Source organism: Mesoplodon densirostris, chromosome 5, assembly GCF_025265405.1.
Source record: "Mesoplodon densirostris isolate mMesDen1 chromosome 5, mMesDen1 primary haplotype, whole genome shotgun sequence".
Taxonomy (NCBI): Eukaryota; Metazoa; Chordata; class Mammalia; order Artiodactyla; family Ziphiidae; genus Mesoplodon; species Mesoplodon densirostris.
This window is the reverse complement of record NC_082665.1, coordinates 129,449,061-129,461,926: the sequence shown is the minus strand read 5'-3', so window position 1 is coordinate 129,461,926 and position 12,866 is coordinate 129,449,061. Positions and strand designations below refer to the sequence as shown.

At 42.6% G+C, this 12,866-nt stretch overlaps 1 long non-coding RNA gene across 1 annotated transcript in view; it reads left to right on the top strand.

Annotated features, from left to right (window-relative positions):
• Window positions 1–12,866, top strand: part of LOC132491298 (uncharacterized) — a 56,411-nt gene that overhangs the window by 21,583 nt on the left and 21,962 nt on the right. Inside the window, exons 3-4 of the long non-coding RNA XR_009532652.1 lie at window positions 5,067–5,161; window positions 6,942–7,011. This is a non-coding gene — a long non-coding RNA (uncharacterized LOC132491298). The remainder of the gene's footprint in view (window positions 1–5,066; window positions 5,162–6,941; window positions 7,012–12,866) is intronic.

The following is a 12,866-nucleotide window of genomic DNA, read 5'->3' as shown; positions in this document are numbered from 1 at the left end:
AATGTCAGCTATTATGTTCTCTCTGACTATCTGGTTTCTCCTTGAAATGCTGATTTTTGAAGGAAGGGGAGTGTATCCCAAATTAGAGAATAAATCATGAGATTTTATCTGGCCTATAGCATACCTAGAGCCAGGCTGTATTGGCAATGGGAGAGATATTTTTTGTTCCCCAGCTCTCTCGTTTCCTTTACCACCCACAGGATCTCGGCTCATTTTTATGCACCCCCATGTGCTTATTGCTTCTTGGCCATTGTTGGGAGGATGAGAGAAAAATATGGACTTTAAAAGTCTGGGATAGCTTTGAAATCACAGATTTTGTGTAACCAAACTCCTCTCCCTCCCTCCCTCCCTCCCTCCCTTCCTTCCTTCCTTTCTTCGTTCACATTAATTAAGAACCAGACTCATTTAGGACTCAGTAAACGTTTGTTGAATTAAGACATTCAACTTTGGGTTTACAGGAACTTAAAAAATTAAAAGATAGGGCTTGCATCTTGAGAAGCTCATCATTTTCAAATTTTGGGATGGGGCCACTCCTTGGATAGAGATTATAATTTCTCACTTAAGTCTGACAGTGATTCTTAGCCTTTGCTGTACATCAGAAATTACCTGGAGGGCTTGTTAAAACACAGATTACTGGGCCCACCTCCAATTTCTGTTTCAGTAGGTCTGGTGTGGGGCCCAAGCATTTGCATTTCTAGCAAGTTCCCAGGTTCCCACTTTCCCCCTCAACTGTCATCAGACAATATGGCACAACACAGGCAGCTTCCGGAAACTGTGTTGCTGGGTGGTGATGGTGAAGCGTGTTGGGAGCACGTCTGAATGGTTCTTGTGTCTGTGAAGCCCCTGACTGAGCTAAGGGGGAACAGTGGAGATGAGTCAGATCTGTCCCCTTGTTCAGAACTACCATGCTTTTCTGGCTTCAATGGTGCAAAGAGCCATGACTGTATTTTGCATGAGAGCTCACCACAGCTGCATTTAATGGCAATGTCTCTAGCGTGTGACACATCATCATCTTCTTTCAATCTAAAGCAGTTGTTAATACATTTTTTTGGATGGGCCTGTTTCCACAGGTACTTGGAAGAAGACATTCCAGGTACTGTAGGGTAACAACTTACCACTTTTAGCCTCCTTTTGAAAATAAAATGCCCTCAGCAGACGTTAATTTGACAGTGGTGAAATAGGCAAAAACTTTAAGGACCAGTCCTTTATTAGAGGCCAAACCATTTACATGCAGACGACGTTAAGGTCGGAATCTCATGCCCAGATTGCTCTGAGTTCTACAGGTTTCCCTTTGAATTTTCCACATGCGCTTCAAACTCATCATGGTCTGCCCAGAACTCACCCTCTCTCTTCCCAAGCTTCCTGCTCTACCTCTACTTTCTATTTTGGTGACTTACATCACCATCTAACCAGCTTACCAAGCCAGAATCCTCCCACATCCTCCACTTTCTAGGTCATGCAGAATCTTAACACATTTGGTTGCTGTTTCTTTTTTCCATCTCTCAGCTGTTGCCTCTGCCAGGCCTTCACTTGTCTGATGCATCATGGTGACCTCCCATCTGGTCTCCTGCCCCTTGTTTCATCCCAGGGTAAGTTCATCTCCACAAAGGTGTTAAAGGATTCTTAAAAATCCCATTGGATTTCAGCACTCCTTTCCTCCACATGGCTTTCAGGATGAAATTAAAATTTCTCAGCAGGAACAGGCCCTTCAAGAATTTGCCTTGGTTTGACTCTCTCCCTTGGAGCTCACTGCTTTCCATTTCATGTCATTTATGCTTGTCATAGAGAACCAACTGATGGTCAGTGAAGGCATTCTTGTATTTTGAATCTTAATACAAAAAACTTTTATTTTGAAATAATTTCAAACTTAGAGAAAAATTGCAAAACCAGTACAAAAAAATCCTATATATTCCTCACCAAGATTTCCCATTTGTTAACATTTTTAACATTTGTTTCATCATTCTTCCTATCATCCATCATCTATCTATCTACCTATCATCTACCTATCTATCTATCTTTTTTGTTTTTTTTGTTGTTGTTGTTTGTTTGTTTGTTTGTTTTTGCTGTACGCGGGCCTCTCACTGTCGCAGCCTCTCCCGTTGTGGAGCACAGGCTCCGGACGCGCAGGCTCAGCGGCCACGGCCCACGGGCCCAGCCGCTCCGCGGCATGTAGGATCTTCCCGGACCGGGGCACGAACCCATGTCCCCTGCATCGGCAGGCGGACTCTCAACCATTGTGCCACCAGGGAAGCCCCTATCTTTTTTTTAATGCTTCAATCAGGATACCATTATTGAATAAAATACTATTGAGTTTGTTTCTCTTATGAATTTCAGTCAATGTATTTGTAAGCCACCACTTATAAATCAACATCTTTCCGGGACAAAATAAATGAAGTGATACACAGATACACAGGTTATTCCAAGTAATGTATCTGTGGAATTTTCATAAGACAAAAAAAAAAAAAAAACAACTCAAACCTCCACCCTAAACTATCATTAAGCCCACATAGACATGTATTTCTTGCACTAATATCATTAATAAGAAAGATCAAATGGTTCATAAACCCCCAGGTAGTATGATTAAAAATATTATATACAGGTTATCATAAAAGACTTTATTTAATTGAAGAAAAAAGATCTCTGACTCAGTATCTTTTTTGTTCTATATTTTCAGTTTTAACAATTTATCTTATCTACCTATCTACATAGTGTTATGTGTTTTCTGAACCATGTGAGAGTAAATCATAGACATTATGCCCTTTTTATCAAGTATGTATTTCCTAAGAACAAAGGCATTCACTTACACAAACACAGGGCAGTTATCAAACTCAAAAAATTTAACATCAATAAAATAGTATTACCCGGGCTTCCCTTGTGGTGCAATGATTAAGAATCCGTCTGCCAATGCAGGGGACACGGATTTGAGCCTTGGTCCAGGAAGATCCTACATGCCACGAAGTAACAAAACCTGTGTGCCACAACTACTAAACCTGTGCTCTAGAGCCCGTGAGCCACAACTACCGAACCCGTGTGCCACAACTACTGAAGCCCGCGTGCCTAGAGCCTGTTCTCTGCAACAAGAGAAGCCACCACAGTGAGAAGCCTGCACACCTCAACAAAGAGTAGCCCCCGCTCACCACAACTAGAGAAAGCCCGCATGCAGCAATGAAGACCCAGCACAGCCAAAAATAAATAAATAAAAATTTTAAAAATTAAAAAAATAGTGTTACCTAATCTACAGCGCTTATTCAAATTTCGCCAATTTTTATAGCACATATTTGTTGTTCTCTGTGATCCCTCCTTGCATGTAATTGCCATGTGCCTGGATCTCTAATGTGGACGGTCAGTTTTTTATGCCATCGTGGCTTCTCCTACTCTCTTCTATCTGCCTAGAATATTCTTTCCCTCTACTTCATCCAACTAATTCTGACTTCTTCAGAACTAGCGCTTACAAGCATTTGGCCACACACATTTTAATCAAACTTCCCAATCTGATGTTCCCAAATCGCCTCTCCTGCTGTGCCATGTAAAAACTTTCCTTCTTGCATGAATCATACGGCTTTTCTTATTTGATTTGTAAGCCACTAAAGGGTGAGGATCAGGCTTTGTTTCCCTTTTTATCACCAGTACCCAGCAAAGTATTCAACACAAAGTTTGTGCTCTGTATGTGTATTTTTAATATTTTAGTAGGTGCTACTCCATGAATGAGTTTTTAACATTTAGGGTCAGTACCCCTGAGAGCCAAAGAGCTTCTCAGATGATACAGGTGTGAGGAAATGGTCTGGTAAGAGTGTGTATTGCTTTCACCAACTGGGAAGGTAATCTGGCAGTATCTAACACAATTAAAAATTTAAAGAACTTTAACGTTCTTCATCTGGTTTTTGGGGGTACATCCTGGGATGAAAGAAGTCCCAGGACAAAAAGACATGAGTTCAAGGAAGTTTATTGAAGTGTCATCTATTGTCATGAAAATAATACCGGAAACAGTTGAAATGTTCATCAGTGGAAGAATAGTTGAATGCACAATGGAATATTCATATCATTAAAAAGAAATGAATATTGTGGCACATCCGTATAATAAAATGGAATGAAGGCAGAGCAATTATTCTGAACCAAAGGAGCCAAACGCGAAAAGGGTCAAACTTTCTGCCTTGTTGGTAGGAAATTGTGAAACAGGCAAATGCAGACCGATGGTTGATCGGGATGGGGTTGGATTAAGAAAGGTTTGACTAGGAAGGGGCACAAGGACATGTTCTGTATCTTGGTTGGGAGGTTAGTTCCATGGGTGGTAAATGATCATGTCAAAACGGATTGAACTGTACACTTAAGGCCTATGTCTTAATAATATCATTAATAAGAAGGAAATATGCATAGGCCTGGAGCTAACTGCTCTGTTTTGGGGGCTATATCTTATTGTGAAAAATGTTCCTGTACATAAGGATATGCACACAGGGAAGTTTGTCGTAATAGTATTTACTACAGTAAAACAGCAAAAAGAACACCAAGCTTGGAAACATCCTAAATGTTCATCTCTAGAGAATTAGTTAAAGATATTTTGATAGATGTATCATAGAAGATGATGTAACTACTTAAAAGAATAAAGTCCAGTCTAAGGTATTGATCTGGAGGGATGTGCATGAGATATTTTTTAAGTGACTAAATACAAATTGTCGAACAGAGTGTGTAAATATTATTTTTATAAAAAGTAGGGAAATTGTTTCTTATAATTATAAATGTTTGTATAGCATATGGATAGAGGTGTGAAAGAATCCACACCAAACTTAACACAGAGAATCTAGTGAGTACATATTTCTACCGCTTGTTTTACTGCTATAATTTGAAAAAACACTAAAATGATTCAGTGACAAACATTCTAGCAAGGAAACAAGTAAATAAATCTGAAACAGAACTAGTTGGGAAATTACAGTTATTATTGGACTGAAGACTTAGTTCATATTTGGTTCAATTCCAATGGTCATTCCATCCCAGCTGTCCTTTGCCTTTTTTGTCCTTTGTCTAATTGTCTTTTGTTGACTAACACTGTTGTATGAATAATATGAATAAAGGATATCAAGAGCTGCTGAAAAAAAAACAGATGGAGAACATTACATTGTGGTCCCATGGAAGCAAAGCACATGGATGAATCAGCAGCTTAATACTGGTGAGCCACCAATTTAGCAAATGTGAGAACTTTTGGCAAATATGATTTCTGTTGTGGAAGTGAATCAGAGATGTTTTCATGTGTCTTGTATTTATTTGACCAAACCTTTTTTTCTGAGGGAGGCACAATTAGCATGTACACAGAATGGACAAAATGAAAACAAATTTGCTTGTGGTCAGGCTTGCCCTTCTGGCTAAACCAGTCCACAGGCCATCACACCCAAGCCTCTCTCTGTTTCTCTGGAGGCAATGTGCTATAGGAGAAAGAGAATTAAAAAGAAAAGGATAAGAAAAAGCTCAGGCTTTAGGGCTGGAGAGCCAGGGGTTTGAATAATGGCTTCTCCACTTAAGAGCGAAACTATGGGCATGGATGTAACTTCTCTGAGCTTCCCTTTCCTCATCAGAGAGGATTGTGAGGTTTGTTGTATTTAAAAAAACAGCACAAAGCCTGGCATGTATTAGGTTCTTGAGCATATTCATGAATTTCCTTTCTAGTCATGATGTCATATTTATCCATGCCCAGCAACATCCTGATATTTTTCTTTTGGCAATTCTGATCTTAGGAGTGAATGTAGCTCAGAACAAAGGGATGTTTGAGTCACATAGACAACTTGCCATATTTCACCTGCATTTGACATCACTACTTCTCAATAGATTTGCAACTTCCCCTCGTGAGGCTGGCTTTCCCCTGCCCTCATTTCCACCTTTTGGTCTTGAGCTGTGCAGTTTTAGCAGGATCGGATCCTTAAGTCTGCATTTGTGATAAAGGAGACCGCAGCTTATACTAAAGTGGCTTTCTCTCTGTGTGTTGAGTCTGCCTGACTGATAACAGACCAGAAACAGCAAGTGGCCTTTGAAATTGAAACACTGACTGTAGTGGGGAAAATGAAAGGATCTTACGATTTTTGATCAAAGGATGATATCTTCCAACTTGGAAAAGGGGACTATTCTGCCTGCCAAGGCCTCTGATACTGTGTTACCTACTTACCCCAGGGAAGAAGATTCAATATCATAGCTATTATATTGCTCTATAGTTTTAAAATATATTTATAGAGATACATTTCCTCAGTCATTTTGCTTTCTTTTCCCAGCTCCTATCTTTCAATCTGGCCTCTAGGCAAACTGCCCTGTGATTCTTATCTACATGACATTGAAACAATTCTCTGGGTCCTTCCTTGGTCCTTGGTGAACATTCATTCACTACTAAAGAGATGGCAAACTTTAGATAAAGGAAAGGCATTAACTAGCAAGAAGGATGCCACATTGAACAGTGCATATTGAGTGGAATGATTTCTGGTGTCATTCCACAGGACATGGTTTCATGTTTTCAATAAAACTAGCTGAGGGAGGGGTGTAGGAGTGGAAAGGGCAAAGGCAGTTCCCCAGTGTCCAAGGTCAGTGAGTTTGCCAGGGGTGTCCGGAATGAGGAGAAAGGGGCCATAGGCGGTAGGCTGGAGAGGAGATGGCACCTAACTGAGAACTGGGGACAGCATGACTGGAAATTAGGCAAAAGGTGGACAGAAGGGAGACAACCTGGGGTGAATTCAAAATTAGGTCCAAAAATTGAACTTAATTAATTCGATTAATTAGAGCAAAGTCTATACTCTATCATAGCCAGACTAAAGCATTTTGCAGAGGAGACGTGAAGTCCTTGTTGATGTCAGATTGTATTGGTTGCCAGTCAACTGATCATGAATGCTGACTCTGTTTGTACGCAGTGTGTGTACACACACACAAAGGTATACACTCTTATAGGTTTTTGTTGTCTTATTTCCATATAGACCTGGCTTCTGATGGTCACTTCTATGATGTGTTTCTCAACAACTACTCAAGATAGATCCCATACCACAGGTATTCTAGATTTTTCCCTCTTCTTAAATACTTAGCTCCATCCGTATCCTCAATTCTTTGTCACTCCTCCTACCAATGGCTTTTTAGTCCTGCACTGTCCAGGTTGGTGGCTACTAGCCATGTGTGGCTATTGAGCACTTGAAATGTGGCTGGTCCAAATTAACATGTGCTATGAGTTTAAAATACATGGTAAATTTCAAAGACTTGGGAATCCCCTGGCAGTCCAGTGGTTGGGACTCCATGCTTTCACTGCCGAGGGCGCAGGTTCAACCCCCGGTCAGGGAACTAAGATCCAGCAAACCACTTGGCTTGGCTAAATTAAAAAAAAATCTCAAAGACTTAGTATGCAAAAAGGAATGTGGGGCTTCCCTGGTAGCTCAGTGGTTGAGAACTCGTCTGCCAATAAAGGGGACACGGGTTTGAGCCCTGGTCCAGGAAGATCCCACGTACCGCCAAGCAATTAAGCCCGTGTGCCACAACTACTGAGCCTGCACTCTAGAGCCTGCGAGCCACAACTACTGAGCCCACATGCTGCAACTACTGAAGCCGGCACGCCTAGAGCCCATGCTCTGCAACGAAGAGAAGCCACTGCAATGAGAAGCCCGTGCACCACAACAAAGAGTGGTCCCGGCTGGCCGCAACCAGAGAAAGCCCGTGCACAGCAATAAAGACCCAATGCAGCCAAAAGTAAATAAATTTATTAAAAAAAGGAATGTAAAATATCTCAGCAATTGATATAATATTGTTAAAAACATACAGTAACATTGATTATAGTATTGAAATTATAATATCTTGGATAAACTGAGTTTAATTAAAACAGTTTTACCTATTTTTCTTTTTTATCTTTTAAAAGTTTATTGAAGTATAGTCGATTTACAGTGTTGTGTTAATTTCTACTGTACCATAAAGTGATTCAGTTATACATATACATATGTATATATTCTTTTTCATATTCTTTTCCATTATGGTTTATCATAAGATATTGAATATAGTTCCCCATGCTATCCAGTAGGACCTTGCTGTTTATCCTTTTTATTTTTTAACTGTGGCAACTAGACAGTTGAAAGTCATATATGTGGCTTGCATTTATGGCTCACATTATAGTTCTACTAAACAGCACTTCTTTAGGACTTCTTACCTCTTCCTTTATGAAAAAAATTGGCACTGTCCAGAGTGAGTTTCCAGATGGCTTCCCCTTGTCTGATGGGGACCTGCCATCAGTCTATCTCTGTCCTTTCGTAGACAGCATTGTGTAGCGGTTAAGAGCACAGTGTGGAACCAGATTGCTCGGCCTCAAACTCTGGCTCTGTCGCTTGTTAACTGTCTGATTTAGGGTGAGTTACTATATCTTTCTGTGCCTCAGTTTCCTCATCTGTTAAGTAGAGTATTAACAGGAAGTACTTCATATGATTAGTATGAAGATAAATTGAGTCAATGTATGAAGCACTTGGGACTGTGTGTGGCTCAAAGAAAATACTGAATTGACATCAGCTACTTTATTCTTCCTCAAAGTTTCAGAGGAAGACAGCCTTTCACCCTCCACCTCATAGGGGATTTGAGTGTCATATTTATGTTCCCTTCTACCGTCTTCATTTTCTCTCTCTTTCTCCTCTTCCAGCTTTATTTTTTTAATTTAATTTTTATTTTATATTGGAGTATAGTTGATTTACAATATTGTGTTGGTTTCAGGTGTACAGAAAAGTGATTCAGTTATACATACACATATATCCACTCTTTTTTAGATTCTTTTCCCATATAGGTATTACAGAGTATTGAGTAGAGTCCCCGGTTCTATACAGTAGGTCCTTGTTGGTTATCTTCCAGCTTTAAACAAGCACCACCAATCCTAGCTTAAAAATTCTTTTGTGTCTCCTTGACCTTGAGCTGACTTCTATATTTGCTCACCTTCTTATGCACTTCCTCTTTCAAATATCTTGCAAGGTGTTTTTCCTCAAGATGACATACCACATACATTCTGACCATGTGGTTCAGGACCCGGGTCTGGGGGACAGAAGGGATCAGGCTCATTTCTACAGGGCGGGGAGCAGGGAACCCAAACCCGAGGTCTGGAGCAAAGGTGGCGTCACAGAGAGGGAAACGATCGTCAAATCTGGTGGGGAGTAAGCAGATGGCAGAAAAACTCTTCTAGGGTATGTGACTGGATGTGAGGAAGAGGAACAAGTGTGTTCTGGCAGAGTCTCACCCCTGGGGCCCTGATAGGTAGAGCTAGGCATACTGCTTGAGGGTGGCTTTGCCTCACCTCTAGGTGTGGGGAGAACCAAAACCATGCCAGCTTATCAGTAGAATTACTAAAGCCAAAGTCAGCAGCCATTTCTTCTCTTCCTGGACATTTTGACAGTTAGCTACCATCCTCACTTTAGACTTCTCAGTTATTTCTTCTCTCATCCAGTCATACGGTGGGTAAGGGAGCCCCCAGGCATTCTGGGACCTCAGCAGGTTAGGCCAGTAGACAACCAGGGGAAGACTAACCTGTCAGGCAGAACTGAGTCTGTAGGAATCATCTGGATGCAGAACCTACCTATGTGAGTTGCTTTCACTCGAATAATCAAGGGAAACAATTGGTGTGGGAAGTGGAGACCTGCCTCGGCGAGGCATTTGAATTTGATGCATGGCTAGGGATAAATCTGTAGACTAGACAACGGATTGAGTCCTGGGTGCAACTAGTAACAGAGACAAAAAATGAAGTGACCAGTGAAGAAGAATGAAAACCAAGAGGGAGCATGTTCTAGAGCCAAGTGAAGAAAGTGTTGTGATGAGGAAAGACTAATCCACTGGGTGCAGGTAAGGTGGGGATTGAGGCTAGATCGCTGTGGACCTTGAGCAGAGCAGTTTTAGTAGACAGGTTAGGGTAAAAGCTTGGCTGAAGCAGGTTAAAGAGAGAATGGAAGGAGAAGAATTGGACAGAGTGTGTATGGATCACCCTGTAAGGAGCCGAGCTGTAAAGAGAAGGAAAGAAATAGAGCAGTGGCTAGAAGGATAAGTAGACTTAAGACATGGTTTTAAAAAATGGGAGTGTCTGGAGTGCTGCGGGAAATCCAGAAGATAGAGAGAATAACATGTTGGAGCGGTGAACTTGAGGAGGTGAGAAGCATATGGCGGCTCACCTTCGCCAGAGCACCAGTAGTTCCTCTACAATAATGGGAGAGAACGTGGAACATGGAGGCACAGATGCAGGAGGGCAACCAGATACGGTGGTGGGTGCGGGGCTTTAGAAGTTCTCTTCTGAATGTTCCGTTTCTCTATGAAATAGGAAGCCAAGTCATCGACTGAGAGGGAGGATGACGGAGAAACGTCAGAGATTTTAAGAGTGACAATAAAGCAGGAAATAGTTGCTTGGGAGGGTGCAAGGTGGAATGGATGGGGGAAATACAATACAATCTATGGGCAGTATGAAGAGCCCATGTGTTTCCCGGAAGATGAGTTGCCATGGCTGCCGAGCTGGATGCAAACGGTGTGGTGGTTTCCCCCACTGAGAGCCCGAGTTGAGGGAAGGACAAGAGAGTTGAGGGTGTGTGCAAGTGACTAAGAGGACAGACCAGGAATCTTAGGCTCGTTAACAAGGGAAGGGATTCCATGAGGTAGATGAGGTCCTGGTGAGGTCAATGTACCACTGAAACTGGACTAAAAGTGAGCTGGAAAGATAGGAAGAGGTGACCAGCGTGGGGTGTGGAACCGGGATCACGTTGGAGATGAGTTATTGGCAATCTTGTAAGATCTAGCATAGGACCATGGAAGTGAGTGATCAAGCACAGTAAGATCATTGAAGGAACTGAGAGATGAGGGTATTGAAAAGATGACATGTGTATGGAACTCCTGAAGCATCGTAACTGCAGTGCTGTGAAACAGAGCTAAGATCTTCAAGGAGCGGGTGGAGTCCCTTGGAGAGGTGTAGGTGACTATTATAGGGAGGGGAAATGGCTATTACAGTGTGATGAGACCTAAGACTTGGAGTTCTCAAGAGGAAGCGGGGAGGATGGGCTGGGAGTGGCAGTGAGGACACCTGCTCCGACCTCAGGTCAGTGGCATGAGGGTCGCCCCCTAATCCTCCTGAAGCTAGAGACTTTGGTGGTGACAACCTGGTCAATCAAACACTGAGAGAGGAGACAGGTTTTAGAATTTTGCTGCTGCTGAATCTCGAATTCTAGAGGGCCTTGTAGACCTGTTGTTAGAACTTAGGGAGTGGGGGAAGACAGCATCAGAAAATGGGGTGCACAGGTCTGTATGGGGACTAGAGTCCAAGGATGAAGGAATAATGGTGTGATAAAATTAGCATCGATAGTCACAGTGAAGATAATACTGTAATTTCAGGCTGTGAATTTAGAGGGGGGATATGGAGGGGGAGGCTTGCCAGGAATACCTAGGGTTCAGAAGCTCCCATCTGACCCTGCTGATGAAAGGAAGGGGCCAGTGGAGGACACTCTTACTCAAGTTTGTGGGGCTAGACCACTCTCTCCTTCAGAGGTGGGAACAGCGTCAGTGAGAATGGACGGGTGAGCAGTGGGACACAGGGATGATTACCTCAAGATGATACCCAGAAGGGCCAGAGAGAGGAGGACTCAGCATCAATCTAGCCTTCCTATAGGACACTGATTCTCAGACTTCAGCCCTCATCAGAATCGCCTGGTGCCCTTGTTAATTCCACGTTGCTAGGCCCTATCTGCAGAATTCTCAATTCAGTGGGTCTGGGCTAGGGTCAAGAATGTGTGTTTCTAACAACTCTGCAGGTGATGTTGATGTTGATGCTTCCGATCCCATTAGAAACTTCCCGGAATCGTGGCTCAGCCCTAAGGGTGTTCTTAAGAAGGCTGCCCTATGATAGGGGCAGCTGAAACCTCCAGAAGAGGTGGCTGATGATCTCTTCCCCCAATCAAGTTCACGGCCCTCAAGGGCAGAGCACCTGAAAGCTATAGCCAGCCTTACTCTAAGGGAGCTGCAGCTCTAGCCCCTTGCCTGGCTAGATCTATTGTTTCCTAGCAGAGGCAGAGAAAATATAGACAGCTGCTTACTCATTTGGAGGAGCTGGTATGAGTATGAGAGGGGTTACTCGGTCTGGTTAGGGGAGGGTTACAGCTTGGTGGTCATTTGGATATCTTAGGATTCCCCCTGGGCACACTGCAGAGCAGGCCTATGCCCAGAGGATAGCCCGGGGCATCTCTCTTTGGGTGTAAGGTTGCTAATACTCATCCTCTCTTAGCTGAATTAACTCAAGTGGTGCACAGAAAATAGTGAGCCAGCCTCCCCTGCTGAGAATGTTCAGAGCAGCTGGACCACACCCAGACCTCAACTTTCCTCTCTTTTGCTGGTCCTCCCCTGTCCCCCGACACAGCTACCTCTAGATTCTTTCCCTGGTTCCTCTACTCGACCCTATATTCCTGCTCTAACTTTCACAGCTTCACACTTTTGTTCTCCCTGGCCCTATTCCTCCGCGCATCCGCTGTTTGGTTCTCCCATCCCAAACACTCAAATTCCCCGTGAACTTCTCAAGCTACTGCTTTCACTCGCCTCTTCCTGTTTCCATTCAGAATTGTCCCATGGGGAAGGCTTGCCATTTTCCTTTTTTTTTTTTTTTTTTCCCAGGAGAGCAGACAATCTGGCTGTTTTGGCTTAAATCTATTTTTTTAAATTATTATTTCATTAAAAAAAAATTTTAACATCTTTATTGGAGTATAATTGCTTTAAAATGGTGTGTTAGTTTCTGCTGTATAACAAAGTGAATCAGTTATGTGTATACATATATCCCCGTATCCCCTCCCTCTTATGTCTCCCTCCCACCCTCCCTATCCCACCCCTCTAGGTAGACACAAAGCACCGAGCTGATCTCCCTGTGCTATGGG